We start from the raw sequence: 17,079 nt of genomic DNA, 5'->3' as shown, positions 1-17,079 counted from the left end.
ACTTATTTCTCATGAAAAACCTCTAAAGAAAGTCATCCTGTCATTGCATAATCACAAATATCCAGAAACTGTGACTCCGTTGTGGAATATTATTACATTTTAAGTATATATATATATATATATATATATATATATATATATATATATATATACATATATACACATATATATATATATATATATATATATATATATATGTATATATATATATATATATATATATACACATATATATATATATATATATATATACACATATATATATATATATATATATACACACACACATATATATATATATATATATATACACACACATATATATATATATATATATATATATATATATATATATATATACATAGATATATATATATATATATATACATAGATATATATATATATATATATATATATATATATATACATATATATATATATATATATATATATACATATATATATATATATACACATATATATATATATATATATATATACACACATATATATATATATATATACATATATATATATATATATATATATATATATATATATATATATATATATATATATATATATACATATATATATATATATATATATGTATACATATATATATATATATATATATATATATATATATATATATATATATATATATATATATATATATATATATATATATATATATATATATATATATATATATATATATATATATATATATATATGTATATATATATATATATATATATATATATATATATATATATATATATATGTATATATATATATATATATATATATATATATATATATATATATATATATATATATATATATGTATATATATATATATATATATATATATATATATATATATATGTATATATATATATATATATATATATATATATATATACATATATATATATATGTATATATATGTTTTATAGACCCTTGGTCATTTAATTCACAGCTGTAAAAGGCAGTAAATCCAAAATATTTTTTTAAAGACAATAAATCAAAAATACGTTTTACATGGGATATAATGCAAGTCAATATCCACAGATTATTATTCTTATTCAAAAGGCAATTAAATAAATGTATTTTGAAGCTTAATGTGAACTATTCATTTTTATTTTTCCATTTTTATATATTTTGTCACGTTTTAAAATACTGAAAACTTGTTTTATATAGAAATATCCACCGATTTGAAAGTGGATGCTATGACAACACAATGTATTTATGGCTTCATACCTTTTACATTTGCCACTATGAAAAAAAAATAATAGATACTATACTTTTGTAACAAAATGCTTTGGAAATGTGGCAGGCTGTAAAATTATAACAGGCATTCAGAATGGGATTTGGCACTACCTCTATTGTCGTGTCTAAATTGTCTCAAGATTTTTTCCTAAAGTAAGACCTTCAATAATATGTTATATACTGTACACAACATATGTTCTTAGTTTTAAAGTTAAGGAAATGTCTGTTTCTTGAATGTGCATATCATTTTGTACTTGTCAAAATAGTGTTTTGCTAGAACAGTTAAAAAAAAAAGCAAACACTTTACTTTTTGAAAAATACTTTCATTCTTTTGTGATACCACAAAATACAGATGCAGTTTTCATATTTAATGAGTCTGACAGTGAGAACAAGTCAAAAGTCCAAGTTTGTTGTGAACTAAATGACAAAAATGAAAAGCTTAACTAATATACAGGCCAACAATGGTATCTACAATCACAGGACTATATATTACAAACCATATAATATTTTACGGCAAATTTTGCAATAAAATATTTTATGATACATAGCTACATACTGTACTTAGTTTGTGAATTTTATGAGTAATGAAACGCAGACAACACCATCTTCATTAATCATGTACATCACTTCATAATTTCACAAATTTCAGTTAAGGAATGCAAGTACTTTTTTAATTCTGATGTTATGCTAACTCAGTTCAGACCAGTTCTAAAAGTATACTGCATTTGTTAGCTTGAAGAGCAGTCATATACCCACTCTTTACATAACTCAAACAAAATAACTATTATAATAGGTTCATAGGTTCATAGATTCATACTAGGCTATCTGCCCTAGGGCATTTATAAGCCTAGCCAGAGTGTGTGTGGCTTTCACCACCCCTTAGGATGAGAATACTATACCCATTAGTTTGCTGTGCCTCTGTCCAGCAGTGACACAGAGATGATTCCCGGGGTAAACCTACGATCTCCCATCCACTCGTCAAGATTTCTCTTGAACAGAGTCAGTGAGGGGCTCTGCCTCACATGGACTGGGATTCTGTTCCATAGTGTAGGGAGTCTCTGGGTGATGAATCTGTCCCTCCAGCACATCCTATTTATATCCGTGTTGAGGTTTAAGTCTCTTGCTCTCGTGGCTCTGGTGGATTTGGATTTTTTGAGGTGGAGCATGTCCATTAATTCCGGGCTGGACATGGCCTTGTATGTCAGGCACAGATCACCTCTGAGCAGACGGTATGCGACTGAATAGAGATGGAGTTTCTTCAGTCGGGCATCGTATGACATATGTTTGAGCCCCTTTATCCTTTTGGTGAGGAACTTTTGGGGTCTTTCCAACTGCTGCAGGTGTCGGGTAAGGTACATTACGAATGGGGCGTTGTACTCAATCATTGGTCTGATAAATGAAGAGTACAGGGGTACAATGACCTCTCCTGATCTGGATGTGAATCCCTTCATGATCAGGTGGGCAATGTAGAAGGTCTTCCTAACCACTTTGGCAATGTGAGTGTCAAAAGAGAGGTTACTGTCAACTTGGGTCTCCAGGTCCCTGATAACTTCTTCCGTGTTTAATGGTTTACCACCTATGTGGTAATTAGGGGTTACCTTGTTTTTCCCAAAGGGTATGACTATACATTTTTTGGCATTTAGCTTAAGGCCATGGCTCTGGCACCAGTTATCCATTTCTATGAGACCTCTCTGGAGGATGTCGGTGTCTGATGGAGTGTCAATTATGGTGCCCAGTTTGCAGTCATCTGCAAGTTTTGTCAGCCACAATCCCCCCTATGTTTGCCTGCACTTCAGAAAAATAAATGCCGAACAAGAGGGGGCCCAGGACTGAGCCCTGTGGGACACCGCTCGTGACTGGCTTAGAGTCTGACATGGCACCAGCAACTCTAACCCTGTGTGTTCTGTCCTTGAGCCAGTTTGCAACCCATCTTGTGACATATGGGTTTACATCTAAGCTGGTGAGCTTTTCTATGATGCCCGAGTGGGGTATTGTGTCGAACGCTTTTGCTAGGTCAAGGTAGGCTGTGTGAACTGCCTTACCCTCATCAATGGCCTTAGTGACTGTTTCGAAAGTCGACCAAGTTCAAGAGGCAGGATCTGCCCTTGACAAAGCCAAATTGGGTAGGATCCAGTGTCTGTAGGTCCCCAATGTCTTTATTTATGAGTTCCATTATGATCCTCTCCATAGCTTTGCAGACCAGGCTCGTCAAGCTTATGGGGCGGTAATTTCCAGGGTCCGTAGAAGCACCGCCTTTGTGGAGTGGGACCACAGTTGCCAGACGCCATTCTTTGGGTACGTATCCTGTAGTAAGGCTAAGATTAAACAGCAGCCTTATGTGTGGGTTTAGTTCCTCATTGAGTTCGTGTAGCACACAGCTGGGGACACCGTCCGTCCCATTGATGCTGTGTTTTTGCTTTAGAGAGAGCAGCTCTCACCTGGGCATCTGAGATGTTTGGGAGGCTAGACTCTGGTGGGATAGATATTTCTCCTTTTGGGGGAGGGAGGGAGAAATTTGCACTGAACCTGTCTGCCAGTATGTTGGCAATGTCTGTGGGTTCAGTGATTTTTATCATTTTGGACTAATTCTGAGCATATCTGGGAGTTTCCACCCAGGTTTCTAACATAGCTAAAGAAGGCCTTATGATTGTCTTTTGTGTCATTAGCGATTTTTCTCTCAAAGTTGGCCTTGGATGATTTTATGAGTGATCGTAGTTTTTTGCTAGTATTGATCAGAGATGCCTTCCCTTTTAGGGATTTTGCTCTGTCATATAGTAGCTTTCTCCTCTTGTTGTAGAGTTTGTTTATGGCTGGGGTCCACCAGACCGGGCGCCTGCCTTTGGTGGAAAGGGTCTTGATTTTATTACGGATTGCTTGATCCATACATTCCTGGAGGTGCTCGTAGAAGGCATTTGTAAGGGTTTCAGCAGCATGGGTTGTGGTTTCCACTGGCTCGGGGGCCTTGAAGGATACCACTCCAGTCTTAAGAAGTGTGAAGTTTGCTTTTGAGAAGTTCTTCACTGTGGTCTTTTTTGCTGGGGGTGGGGGAGGGATGTGGATCTCCAATGAGATTAATTTATGGTCTGATCTCACCAATGAGGGATATACTTCCGGTGTGGAGCATTTTGTCCCCATGTTTGTGATGATCAGGTCTAGTATATTTTCTCCTCTTGTGGGAATGGTGACTAATTGTTCCATAGGATTTGAGTTTATGAACTCCAGGAACCTTTGGGCTAGGGTGTTGGGGCTTGAGTAATGTTCCCAGTCTATGTTTGGGTAGTTGAAGTCACCCAATATGATGGTGTTTGGAGAGACATTCATACTCTCCAGTGTCTTCAGGACGGCTGTGTGGGTTTCCTGAGTTTGAGAAGGTGGTCTGTAGCATGCTACAAACTGTAGGGCAGTTTTACCTATGGTTAATTGAACCTGGATGGTCTCCGATGCTTCGTGCGTTGCCACTAACCTGGAGGTGTGGGTATCCTTTATGAATATGGATACTACCCCTCCTTTTGTGGTTCGGTCCAGATTTTGGGGCCGGAACGCATGATATGAGGTATAACCTGATAGTGCTGGGGTGCTCTCAGGAGCCTTGAACCAGGTTTCAGTCACAGCACAGACATCGATGTTCTCCATACTGAGGAGGGCTTCGAGGGCATGCATCTTGAGGTTTAGACTTCTGGCATTGAGCAGTATTACCCTTAGTTTTTCTCCATTTTTGTTTTCTAGGGCGGTAGGTTTATCATTTGAGCCTTGCCTAAAAAAGGCACTATGGGGGTGGCAAGAGCCTTTGCCAATATCCGGAAGCCCAGGGGTGACAGGTGCAAGCCGTCAGACTGTCATTTTATAATGCCTGTTCAAGACAACATTTAATACAACAGATAAAATTAAAGTTTGAGATATTCTTTTCTATCAGTAAAAATTTCTGAGAATTATAACTGATAACCTGAATACTCACTTTACAAAGAGGTTTATTCAGGGTGTAAATATTTAATAGCAAATGTATCCTGAAGTTGTGTGTTTTGTACTAGACAATACTGTATTTTTATATTTGTAAGTGTGTGCTGATATATTTCCAGGGAAAAATGTGACTTTTATAAATACATGTGAATGTTTTAGTTCTGCTAGCATGCCATTTTAAAACTATATGTTCTTTACATATACTGTATTTCCCATTCCCCACTAGCATCAAAAGTCAAACATCCATCCTGTGCATAAATCACACACTGCACAGCTTTGAAAACTGTCATACTGTAAGACCTAAGCAGAACTGGATTTGATGCATATGTATATGGAGCAATATCTCATGTTGCTCAACATTTCTTATCAAAAGTTTCAAGGCATTAAATTTGATAACTTAGGTCTCCACATCCCCTTGGTCATCATCATGTTTTACAGGTTACAGCCCGAGGACATTACATCTGTCCCTACCCCTTAAATACCAAACTGGCCACTGTCCTTTCACTCAACCATTAGATTCCATTTTGTAGGATTCTTCTTATTTGCACTCAGTGAATGAAAGAAAATCTGTTCTACTTTAAGTCTCATGGTGAACTGTTTTGCACCAGCTACAAACTGATTTTTCTCTGATAAATGGCCTGAGGGTGGGTTATAAAGCAGCCTAGGCTTGATTACCAAGCAGAATAGTGAACAGTTCCATGCATCCATTCCCCCTTTTGAGTCTACATCACTATACTAGAATTTACTCCTAAATTTCCCCTCACTTAAGTCTCCACATTCACTCTGTCACCATTTTCTTTCAAAGACCAGGTATGTGCCATGTGTCATTACATTTCTATTTGTTTCAAGCATGTGTAGAACAATGAAAAGATCTTGGCAGTATGTTATATTTGCATTGATTTTTACTCTGGTATGATAACTAGCTCCCTACTGAAATGCTGGTACTCAAAATGGCAAGTGGCGAAAAGTCATTAAAAAAAATCAAAAACTTAGGCGAAGAGCAAATCGCGAAAATTGCTCTTATTCCAGGAGGGGCAAACCCTCCATGAACTTATGTATACAAACTTGAGATTGACATACATTGGAGAAAAGAGAATATTCCGAGAAATGGCCATTCTGTCTCCACATTTCAAAACACACTCTAATGGGTCCTGATACTTCAAATGGTTACCATGATAATCTTTATGCTTGTTGACCTGTGACCTTTAACATGTATGAGATTTATGTATGTAATTTCAGTTGCTGATGTTTTGTTATGTGCAACAATCTTTTGACATACTGATTAATTTTGATGGATGCATACTAAGTGACAGTTTTATAATTTGCTTAGCACTGCAGGACAATTTTCTAATAGGTTGTTCTGTACAGCACTATACAGTCTATTAATGTGGTTCTCTATCAATCGGAATACTTCCTGCTAAGCTTATTTTGACCTTACCTTCATACACTTTGTTACCTTCTCTCTACTCTTAGAATAGTCCATCTTCTCTTGCTTTGACTCACTGTGTGCCTTCCTCCATCTCTAACTAGCTACCTATGTATAACTTTATTGCCTCCACATAATATGTCACAATAGAAGTGTTTTTTTTCCTTTCAGATTCTGTGGTGATTATATCAGTCCCTGTCTCTTAATAGCCTGCTGCAAGGCACATCTGCAAACTTTTTGATGGAGATTATTTGCACTGTGCAATTTATGCAAATTGTACATGAAGAGCCTTGTTGTGTATTAAATTTAACCAGTCCTGTACTGGAAAGTGGCACTATTATTGCCCCCAAGAGAGTAATCCTTGTACTTTAAGGACCACTTACCAAACTGGGCCGCTGTCCTTTCACTTGACCATTAGATTATACTGTGCAAGCTAATTACTTTATATCCCTAATGTCTTGCTGTCTGCATTCAGTAAAAGAAAGAAAACCTGTTTGACTTTGTGCCTGCTTGGTAACTGTTAAGAATCAGTTATAAACTGATTGCTGTCAGTCAGAAATGACTGGAGGTTGGGAAGCCCACTATGCTTATATTCGCTTACTCACTTACCCTACCCCCAATTCCCATCCTCCCCACCTTACTCTACCATTATTCTCCCCGCAAACAACAATCACTTGAGCCATCCACTACCTATACCTCCTGAAACAACTTTACTGCTATCAATAATACTCCTGTTTCTATTTACCTATTCTCTACTTTCATGTAACATTATCATTCCCAACAGCCTTCCACCTTCCTATACTGCTAATCAGACCCCTCCCAACAATACTCCTAAATCATTCATGAGCAAAACTTCCCCTTCTAATTCATACCCATGATCTTCTCTCATATACTACAATCAGATATTTATTTTAATCTCTTCTCCTATATCTGTCAGCATCCCCCTTATCTCATTATAATGCATTACAACCGATTAGTTTGAATTTCTATTGCTACACCCATACACAATTAAATAAGTAATATTACTTTACCACCATTCCTTAACCATACCTATTTTACCCACTAACCCACATAAATTCCTCATTCATATCACAATTCCACATACCTATACTCTTAAACTCTACAAATCTCTGAATCACCTATACATCTGCAGACTAAACACACTTTATTACTCTATTTTTCAACAACTAATTTTCACAAATAAACCCACTCTACTTCCTATCTTAACTACGTTCCTCATACTGTACATTCAAAACCTTCTATTCATCACATTTCCGAAACATATTTCTCTTACACTTCCTCATACTAGTACCTCTTCTCCTGCTTGCACAGTTGACATCCTACCAATATCCATTACCTTCAAAACTGCAACAAAACTCCTGTATTGTATCCTCCAAGTAAAATACTTCAGACCTACTCTCCCTATCACACCATAGCTATATCAACATTCATAAAGCCTAATATTTTTAAGTAAAATTATCCAAAAGAGTCATCTACTCATACACTGCTTATTAAACATAAAATCAATCAAAAATGATTCTACTCATAACATCAAACATAACCATAAAACTTAGTAGTGACATCCACCCAAACCAAAGTCCAACTGGGAATATTTAGGACCAGACAGCAAATTTCCACCAGCTCCTTTATTGCTACCACCTTACCCATATTCCCATCCCTGGCCTTCTTATATACCATACCAACTTATAAAATACTGGCAAGTGCATGAATAGCATTATACACTCCACTCATCTTACTTGTCAGAGACACCAGACTGTGCAAGCAAACAAAAAATGAAGACATTTTCCCACAAGGCTATAAAATTATTAGACAAAGACAAAACCAACAAAAAAGCTGGCTGTGTCATTATAGGATCATAGTACATTACTAGGCCAATGGCCCTAGGGACCTTACTAGCCTAGCCTAACCCTTATTTTCACGATCCACACTTAATGCCCGTGCCCAAGAGTGACAAAGATGGAACCCCTCAAGGATGAATTTATGGTTACCCATCCAATCGTCCAGATTGCATTTGAAGAGTGCTAATGAGGTGCTATGTTTGACATGAAGTGGGAGTCTGTTCTATTAATGTCACATACCAGGTTAAGGTCTTTAGAGTGAGTAACCCATGCACCATTTGACTTGCGGACATGCAGCATTTCCAATAAAGCAGGGTCAGAGATCGCTATATATGCAAAACAGAGATCACCTCTGAGCAGTCTGTATGAAACAAAATAAAGTGACAGTGATTTCAGACGATCCACACAGGACAGATGCTGAAGACCTTTAATTTTCCTTGTGAGGAAACTTGTGGTTTCTCCAACTGCTGAAGTTGCTTGGAAAGGTACATACCAAAAGGGGCACTGTACTCAATTATTGACCTGATGAGGGAAGAGTGCAAGGAGGTTATAACTTCTTTTTTTCTGGTGGGAATTTCCTTACTTATGAGATGAGCAATATAGAATGCCCTTCTTACCACTTTGCAGACTGTGTGATCAAAGGTAAGGTTGCTGTCTGCCCAAGATTCTCACTACTGAGTGCGTACTTAGGGTGTTGCTACTGATGTGGTAGTTAGCAGGAACATCGCTCTTACAGAAGGGGATGATAATACATTTATTGCATTGAGTTTATGGTCATGACTTTGGCACCAATCATTTCTTTGTGTAACACCCTCTTGTATGATGTTGACATCATTTGGAGATTCTATGACTGTCCCCAGTTTGCAGTCATCATTATTTTCTACAAAAGCACAGTGTCTCTCACTCTCCACACACACACATCTTGCCAGCTGTCTCTAACTCAAAAATCCTACTAATTATAATAAAACTAAACACTTTTAAAGACAATCACAATCAGGGATATTATGCATAGCATACTCCAAGGTACCAACGCTGGAAGACTTGAGGATATTCTCTGCTGAGTCTCCTCAAAAATTCCTCATAAACTATAAAATTGGGTGATATTAAGATAGATAAGCAAACCACACAATCTGAAAATCCAACCAATAATATACATCTGTACAAGTCCACCCAATTTATAACCTCACCAACTAGATATCACAAAGCCACATCCAGATAATCAACCCTCAACCAGCTCTAACATCATCTCCAAATAAAATATCATACCATGGAACTCCATCAGAAAACCTAAGTGTTCACTTGCCAAAAGGTATCAAAGCAACATCCCTGAAACAAATCATTAGAGCCTGGTTAAAAAAAAGTATTACTTTTCACAAAGACACTTCTATTAATTCACATTTTCTTACATTGGAGTCACTAAAGATTCTCCCGCTAGGTGATGCTCTCTCTGAATACAAAATAATCTTTCTAGATATTCTAAATGCACTACCCCCCCCCCAAATAAAAAAAGAGTTAAAAGCTAAACCTACCTATGACTAACCTTAGCAACTAAACAAGTCATGAAACAAAGACAAAGCATGGAAGATCTGGACAAAAAATTAAATAGCTCCCACTTTACTAGCATATAAATAGCTAAGAAACCTAACAAAAGCCTATTACGCAACCAAACATACACACTAATAATCCAAAACTGTTCTGTTTCTCAATCAAACTGTTAAATCCAGGACAAACTACACAGCCAACACCAAACACACTAAACCTAACTGATAAAACAGCCAACCAATTCCATACCCACTTTACAGTTACAGTACAGTCATTAACCAACCAAGTGACCAATTAAGCTCTTGATGTCCCTCCTCAATCAATTAACCTCCTTCAACATTTCTCCTTCTGACCAGTTCTCACAGATACTAAAATACAATTCCTCAAACTATCAACCCCTATGAAGACTGCCTTGACAAACTACTCGGCGAATATCTTAAAATGCCAGCTGAGTCTACTGCATATCCAGTTTCAGTTCTGATAAATTGATCCATATCAGAAAATAAAATCCCCATGCTACGGAAAAAAAAATCATTCAATAGTCCACTGCACAAGGATGGAATCAATACAAATCTTTCAAACTTTAGGTCAACTGACATTTTATTGATCCTCTCAAAAATATTAGAAAAGATATATTCATACTTAACTTCTCAACTATTTAACAGATAACCAGCTTCTGTTTTCAACCAAGCACAGCTTCTATCCCTATCATAACACCACTACTGCTTTGCTGAATTTTTATTAATACTGTTGTCACCCACAGAAATGCTGGAAGCTCAGTCTCCACCATTTTCCTAGACTTATCAAAAGTTTTTGGTACTGTTTCCCTCCAGAAACTCTTACATACATTTTCATCCTTAGGGATTACCAACTCTTCACTGTAAGGGCTCCATAGCAAACTCTCAAACAGTGAACAAGCAGTGAAATGCAAAAATAATTTCTCTGCCTTTTAGCCTGTAACTATTGGTTTCCTGAAAGGATCTATAGTAGGCCTCATACTTTTCAACATATTCATCAATGACCTCTACACTACTATAACAAAGTTACCTTAGTAAAATACATTGATGACTCAACCCTATGCTGCTATGCTAAATCTCTCTAAACTCCCAAGACCTTTCACAACAATCCTTATTGAGTGAAACATGTCTCAATAAGTCACAACCACTACTAAATCCTAAAAAAAAAAAAAACACTACATTAACGCTCTTTACCCAAAAAAGCATCTCAACCAAAATAGCAGTATTTCCTATCATCTCTGTCAACAACATCATGACAGAACAAGCAAACCGCACAAAATTACTGGGTATCATCATATATGATCAGTTGAAATTCGACTCACCATGTATCACATGGGATTTAAAACAAATCATCAAAACCTAGACACATTATACAGCATAAAACCTACCTCATTAAAACAGTCAAAACACATACAGCCTACACTTTCTTATTGCCATCTCTCCTCTATGCTGCCACAATCTTCCAAGCATGAGCAATGTTATAATAAAATAGCCAAATTTGCAGTAAACTACAACAAAAAACATACCACCATCTAGCCCTCAAAGAATTAAACTGGCTAAAACTACCACATCACCTAGCAATTTCTAAGCAAGCTACAGTACAGACTTCTCTAGAAGGCACAGAAAGCCCAGCCCTTAACAACTTAGTACAACACTAATTCCCAATAGAATTTTTCATTCTAGAGAACATCAATAGTCAATATAATCAAATAATCTAATACTGCAGGTGAATCTCTATAATGAAATAGTGTAGCTGAACTAGGAATCGCATCCCAGTACCACTGAAGCCTATTCAGAATACTAACGCATTTAAAATGACTAAATCATCATACAAGCGCGCACACACACACACAATTAAAATAGAAGTATTGAAAGATGATGATGATTTTATGACAAAAGCACTCACTGTACTGGGGAAAGAAACAATAAGTAGCCATGGAATCTATACCATGGCTGATCTTTTGTTTTGGAAACTTGGAGCACAGACAGTATACAGCATTTTTAACATGGAATATCTGGTCACTATTGTTTATCACATAGCAGCTGAAGCTTCAGTACAGGGATATCCCACTTTACTTCCTTGTTATTCCTGGAGGGCAAACACTGGTATACCGCCAAGCTTGGATGGCCAGAACCAATGATACCTACAATTAAGGCAATCATTATAGTTCTACAGCTATATATGTGTGTGTGTGTGTGTGTGTGTGTGTGTGTGTGTGTGTGTGTGTGTGTGTGTGTGTGTATATATATATATATATATATATATATATATACACATATCTCTATACACATATATATATATATATATATATATATATATATATATATATATATATATATATATACACACATATATATATATATATATATATATATATATATATATATACACACACACACAAATAGATATATACAAATGGAATCACTTCAGAAGCCTGCATTTCATAATCCAGAAGACCAAAATCCTGAAAATTCAAAATCTTGAAAACGCAAAAGCCTGAATCCCAAAAGACTGAAAATATACAGAACACAAAGAATAACAATATTCCAGTACAAGGACACAGAAAAACACATACAAAACAAAGTATAGCACTTTTCACCAAGTATGCTGCGCCCCCCACACCCCCTGCTAATTAAATATATCAACTCCAAGATTGCACTTCACAGAAAAAAATGGCAAACATACCATCACATGTTTCATTACTGCCTGTTGTAACCTTAGTAATGTTCCCTTTTAACTTGCTATACTACAACACAACTCATGAAAGTGTAGTGAAGTGCAATCTTGGAGATGATATATTCAAGTAGCAGGGGGTGCAGGGGGGGCTTGCCCCCCTACTTATATTTGGTGGAATGTAATCTGGTTTGTGTTGTCTTCAGTCAGTATATGTATCCTATGTGTTTTCAGTCTTATGGGATTCAGGCTTTTGAGTTTTCAGGATTTTTAATTTTCAGGCTTTTGGTCTTCCAGATTATAAAATTCAAGCTTATGATATTTCAGGTTACACACACACACATGCACATTTATATACACACACATATACCCATTCCAGGGATTTAAATATGGCCTGGGACTTAAATAGGACATGCTGGAGGGACAGATTTATCTCCCAGCGACTGCCGCATCTTTGAAACAGGATACCAATTCATGTGAAACAGAGCACCTCTATGACACTGTTCAAAAGGAACCTGGACATGTGAATGGGGCACCATAAATTTTTACTGGGGATAGCACCCAGAACCCTCCTGGACATGAACAGTCATCATTAAATGCAGTCTTTGGTATTGACTAGCATTTCTATGGTATTACAAAGGGATGAAACAGCTAGGCTTAAAATGACCTCCAGGTCGATAGCCTAGTAATCTCCTATGATCCATATATATATATATATATATATATATATACACACATCTCCTGGAAAATGTGTATATCTATCTATATTAATACACACACACACACACACACACACACATATATATATATATGCATATATGTATACATACATAGTTGTATATACATACATACACGCACACAATATCCGTCATGCAAGACGGAAGTAGGTAGGTACTTGATTTTAGCAAGTGTGATTTTTTAGTAAAACCATCTTGTTTCTCTGCTAAATATTTGTTTTTAAAGATATTCTGACTAAATGTTTATTAAAACTATCCATTATGCACACAAATCTAGCAAGAGTTAGAGATGAGGAAAGTATGTGCATTTAATGCTTGTGTTTCTTTCAAGGCAGAGTTTTCTTTTTTACTGAACAACTGAAATACAGGGTAGAGTTTAATGTCATGGGGGTATTAAGCTAAAAGAAGATAGAAGAAAATGGGAAATGAAAGCAAAGTGAAATACTGATGAAACAGCTTTATGACAACATACATTTGGGCAATAATTAAAATATACTGAAATATTTTCCATTCTAGTATATAAACGATTTCAATAAGTAAAGTATAAAACTGATTTACAGTAAGACTAAGTATCAACAATATTAGTGAATAATAATTTTGAAATGTAATATGACATGAGGTGATTGATTTATTTTCCTCTCTCTCTCGTTCTATTTTTAAAAAGCAAACAAAAATAATACACACAGGGTTAAGAAGCATTAAAAATGTTTTGCTATGAAACAAATTCTTGCAGCAAAAAAGAAAACAGGCAAAGACATGGAGCTGAGAAAACATTGTAAAAGCAAATAAACCACAGTAGGTAATCCATGAAGAATATTTAATAAGAAACGGATCCACAAAGCTTTCGTCCCTGCACAATTGGGAACTTCATCAGAATAAAGCAATTCCTTAGAGCTACACATTCAACTTATTCTGATGAAGTTCCCGATTGTACAGGGACAAAAGCTTTGTAGATCCATTTCTTATTAAATATTCTTCGTAGATTACCTACTGTGGTTCTTTTGCTTTTACAGTGTGTTCTCAGCTCTGTGTCTGTGCCCGTTTTCTTTTTTGCTATGGTTTTTGGTGCTGTTTATTCGCAAACATAAATTCTTACCTTTTTATAGATAACTGAATTTAATGCATTCTAGTCCAAATACAGAAAACTGCAAAAATAAGCTGCCTTTGTTATAACAAACGCACAGGAAGAAAGCTGGATGCAGAGGCAAAGATATGAGTAGCGTGAGGACATATTGTCAATAATAACTAATTAATATTATGGTGCATTTAAAAAAAATATGAGAAGTTTAATAGGACAATGGTGCTTATTTATTTTATTGTGACTGGAATTGCTTTATCCTAGCTGACATGCAGTGTGTGGATAAGTGCAACACAATTCAAGGATGAAGGGGAGTGAAGATGGAATATATTTTAGTATTCTCTTGACTTGGTATGGCCTGATGTTCCTAAATAGCTACTGGAACAGAAAGGATCAATTCCCTCCAAAAGCTATGGCCATGGAAAGCTATAGCTAGATGAACTGAAGGCAGGGTGGAGTTGCAGCAAAAAGGAGATTTACAAATCCTCCACCTGTGAGGAAGGGAAATAAATTTGTAGGAGCAGTCACTTCATTCTGTGGAAAAGACTCATAAAGACCAGATGATGACTGAGTACACAAAATATTGTGGCATGAAAGTAGATGTTCTACATTAATTATGATGGTGCCCTCTGGGCTTGTCTGGAAGTTGATAAAGGAAGTAAGGACATTATCTGGAGGCAAGTTTATGTCATACCAGATAAAAAGGTAATGGGTTGAGAAAGGTGATATGTTAAGAGCAGGAGCAGCTATGGGAGGTATCCGTAGAGTTCTTGCACAATGTTTTCATGGGGCAATGTGACAAAAATGGATTCCTAAAAATTCAATTTTCTTGGATTTTTATGTTTCATTATTAAAACAGTGTTTTGATCAGACCTGGGTCCTGTTTTATTCCAAACCACACCTTGTTTCATTATTGGCTTCTTTGGTGGTGAGGAACAGAACAGCAGGAAAAGAAAATTATAGAAACTGATTTTGAAAGGTGGTGTAATTTTGTATTACGTGTGCAAGGGACAGAAAGTTAAATACAAATATTAAGAAAGCAGTGGTTGTAAAGAGGTTAGATTAGTCAAATGATACAGCCAGCTTTTGCCCAGGATCTAGAACATACTGAAGTGAGAATAAGGATGTTGTATATGACTGTTATGCTGCACTTTTCATTCAGGACACAGGCAATGGGATTTCTGTTATATGTCTTGCCTCTCTCCTTAAGTGGCTGACTTCAGCATGCATCCCAGTGAGGTGATCTGTCCTCCCAGCTACATGTATAGGCTTCCACCAATATGCTCAGTTAGCAAGGGTAGGTCAGTAGTTACAGTTTAATGTATCACAGCTGGCACTATGGTACTAGCTTGTTTGTCTTAAAGTTTAAGGTATTCACTTAGAAGTGTCTTCACCAATACTTCCATACACCAATACACATGTTCTGAAAAGCTGAATGAAGATGTTAGAGATGCAATAATGGGGAAAGAGGCACAAAGGAACATATTTCCTGCGCTAGTTCTAGCCATCATCACATTTACAGGGTTTGAAATATGAATTACTTTCACATGAAATGGAGTTATATGTAAAGTCAAAACTGGAGGATTACAACTGCAGACTCAACTCCTCTAAAAAAAAATAAAATATTTTATCATACTTGCCAAAGACTGTGTAAAAAAAAAAAAAAAAAAAAAAAAAAAGAAAAAGCTATAACTGGATTTGCCATTCACTCATCTGTCAGCTGCATGTATCCCAAATGTCTGTTGCTATTGGCTGGCTAAGGCAAATGCCACGGCTCCTGGATGCTCATATGTCCGTAGTGCAGCAATTACAGAAATGTGTGCAGAAGCTTGTTGACTCCCAGCTGCTACCCTCTTTAATCAGTAAAGCAATACAAGCAGAATGTACTGACAGCTACTGACTTCCTCACTGGCCAGTTCTCTCATATGCATGAAACATGGGGTTAGACAGTGTCTGCATGACTCACAGCTACTATAATCAAGATGATGGCACTGGTATCGGACATGGGCATCTACTGTCTAAATCATAAGTCATTTATCTTGTGCCTCAGACAAAAAAGGAGTCATGCAGTGCTAACGTGACTCTCAGCTGCTGTCCTTCTTGATCAAGATGAAAGTATTGGCATCAGGAATTGTCAGCTATTACCTTACTCACTCAGTGGTAGGTTTCCCAAGTGAAGGCTCCTTTTTCGATGATACTGCACTCGTTTCAGCCACTGCAATCATGTCTTTGTATCCTTTAGGAAGTCAAGTGTGTTGGGTAACAGGATCCTACAGCTACACTGGGAAACAGACATTCAGATTCCTGCCAGCTGATTACCACATGCCAACATGCTAGAATTTTAAAATATGGTCAAGCAACAGCCAACATGGCTGCCTGAGGAGACGAGCATTATCCTACAAGCATGGGGTATGCAGTCAACTGACATAACAGCAAAGGAAGTAAAGCCGCTACAATCAGAAACTGGAAAAATAGGAGAGCACCTCTTTTTAATGATGATGTAGCTATGATGGA

General features: G+C 36.3%; 1 protein-coding gene across 2 annotated transcripts in view; it reads right to left on the bottom strand.

Moving 5' to 3' along the window:
* ATG7 (autophagy related 7) overlaps positions 1-17,079 on the bottom strand; it is a 2,350,184-nt gene that overhangs the window by 1,492,102 nt on the left and 841,003 nt on the right. The gene's annotated exons all lie outside the window — the stretch shown is intronic.

The sequence above is a fragment of the Protopterus annectens genome, chromosome 7.part0 (assembly GCF_019279795.1).
Source record: "Protopterus annectens isolate FY-2018-M chromosome 7.part0, PAN1.0, whole genome shotgun sequence".
In the NCBI taxonomy this organism is placed as follows: Eukaryota; Metazoa; Chordata; order Ceratodontiformes; family Protopteridae; genus Protopterus; species Protopterus annectens.
This window is presented reverse-complemented; position numbering and strand designations above follow the sequence as displayed.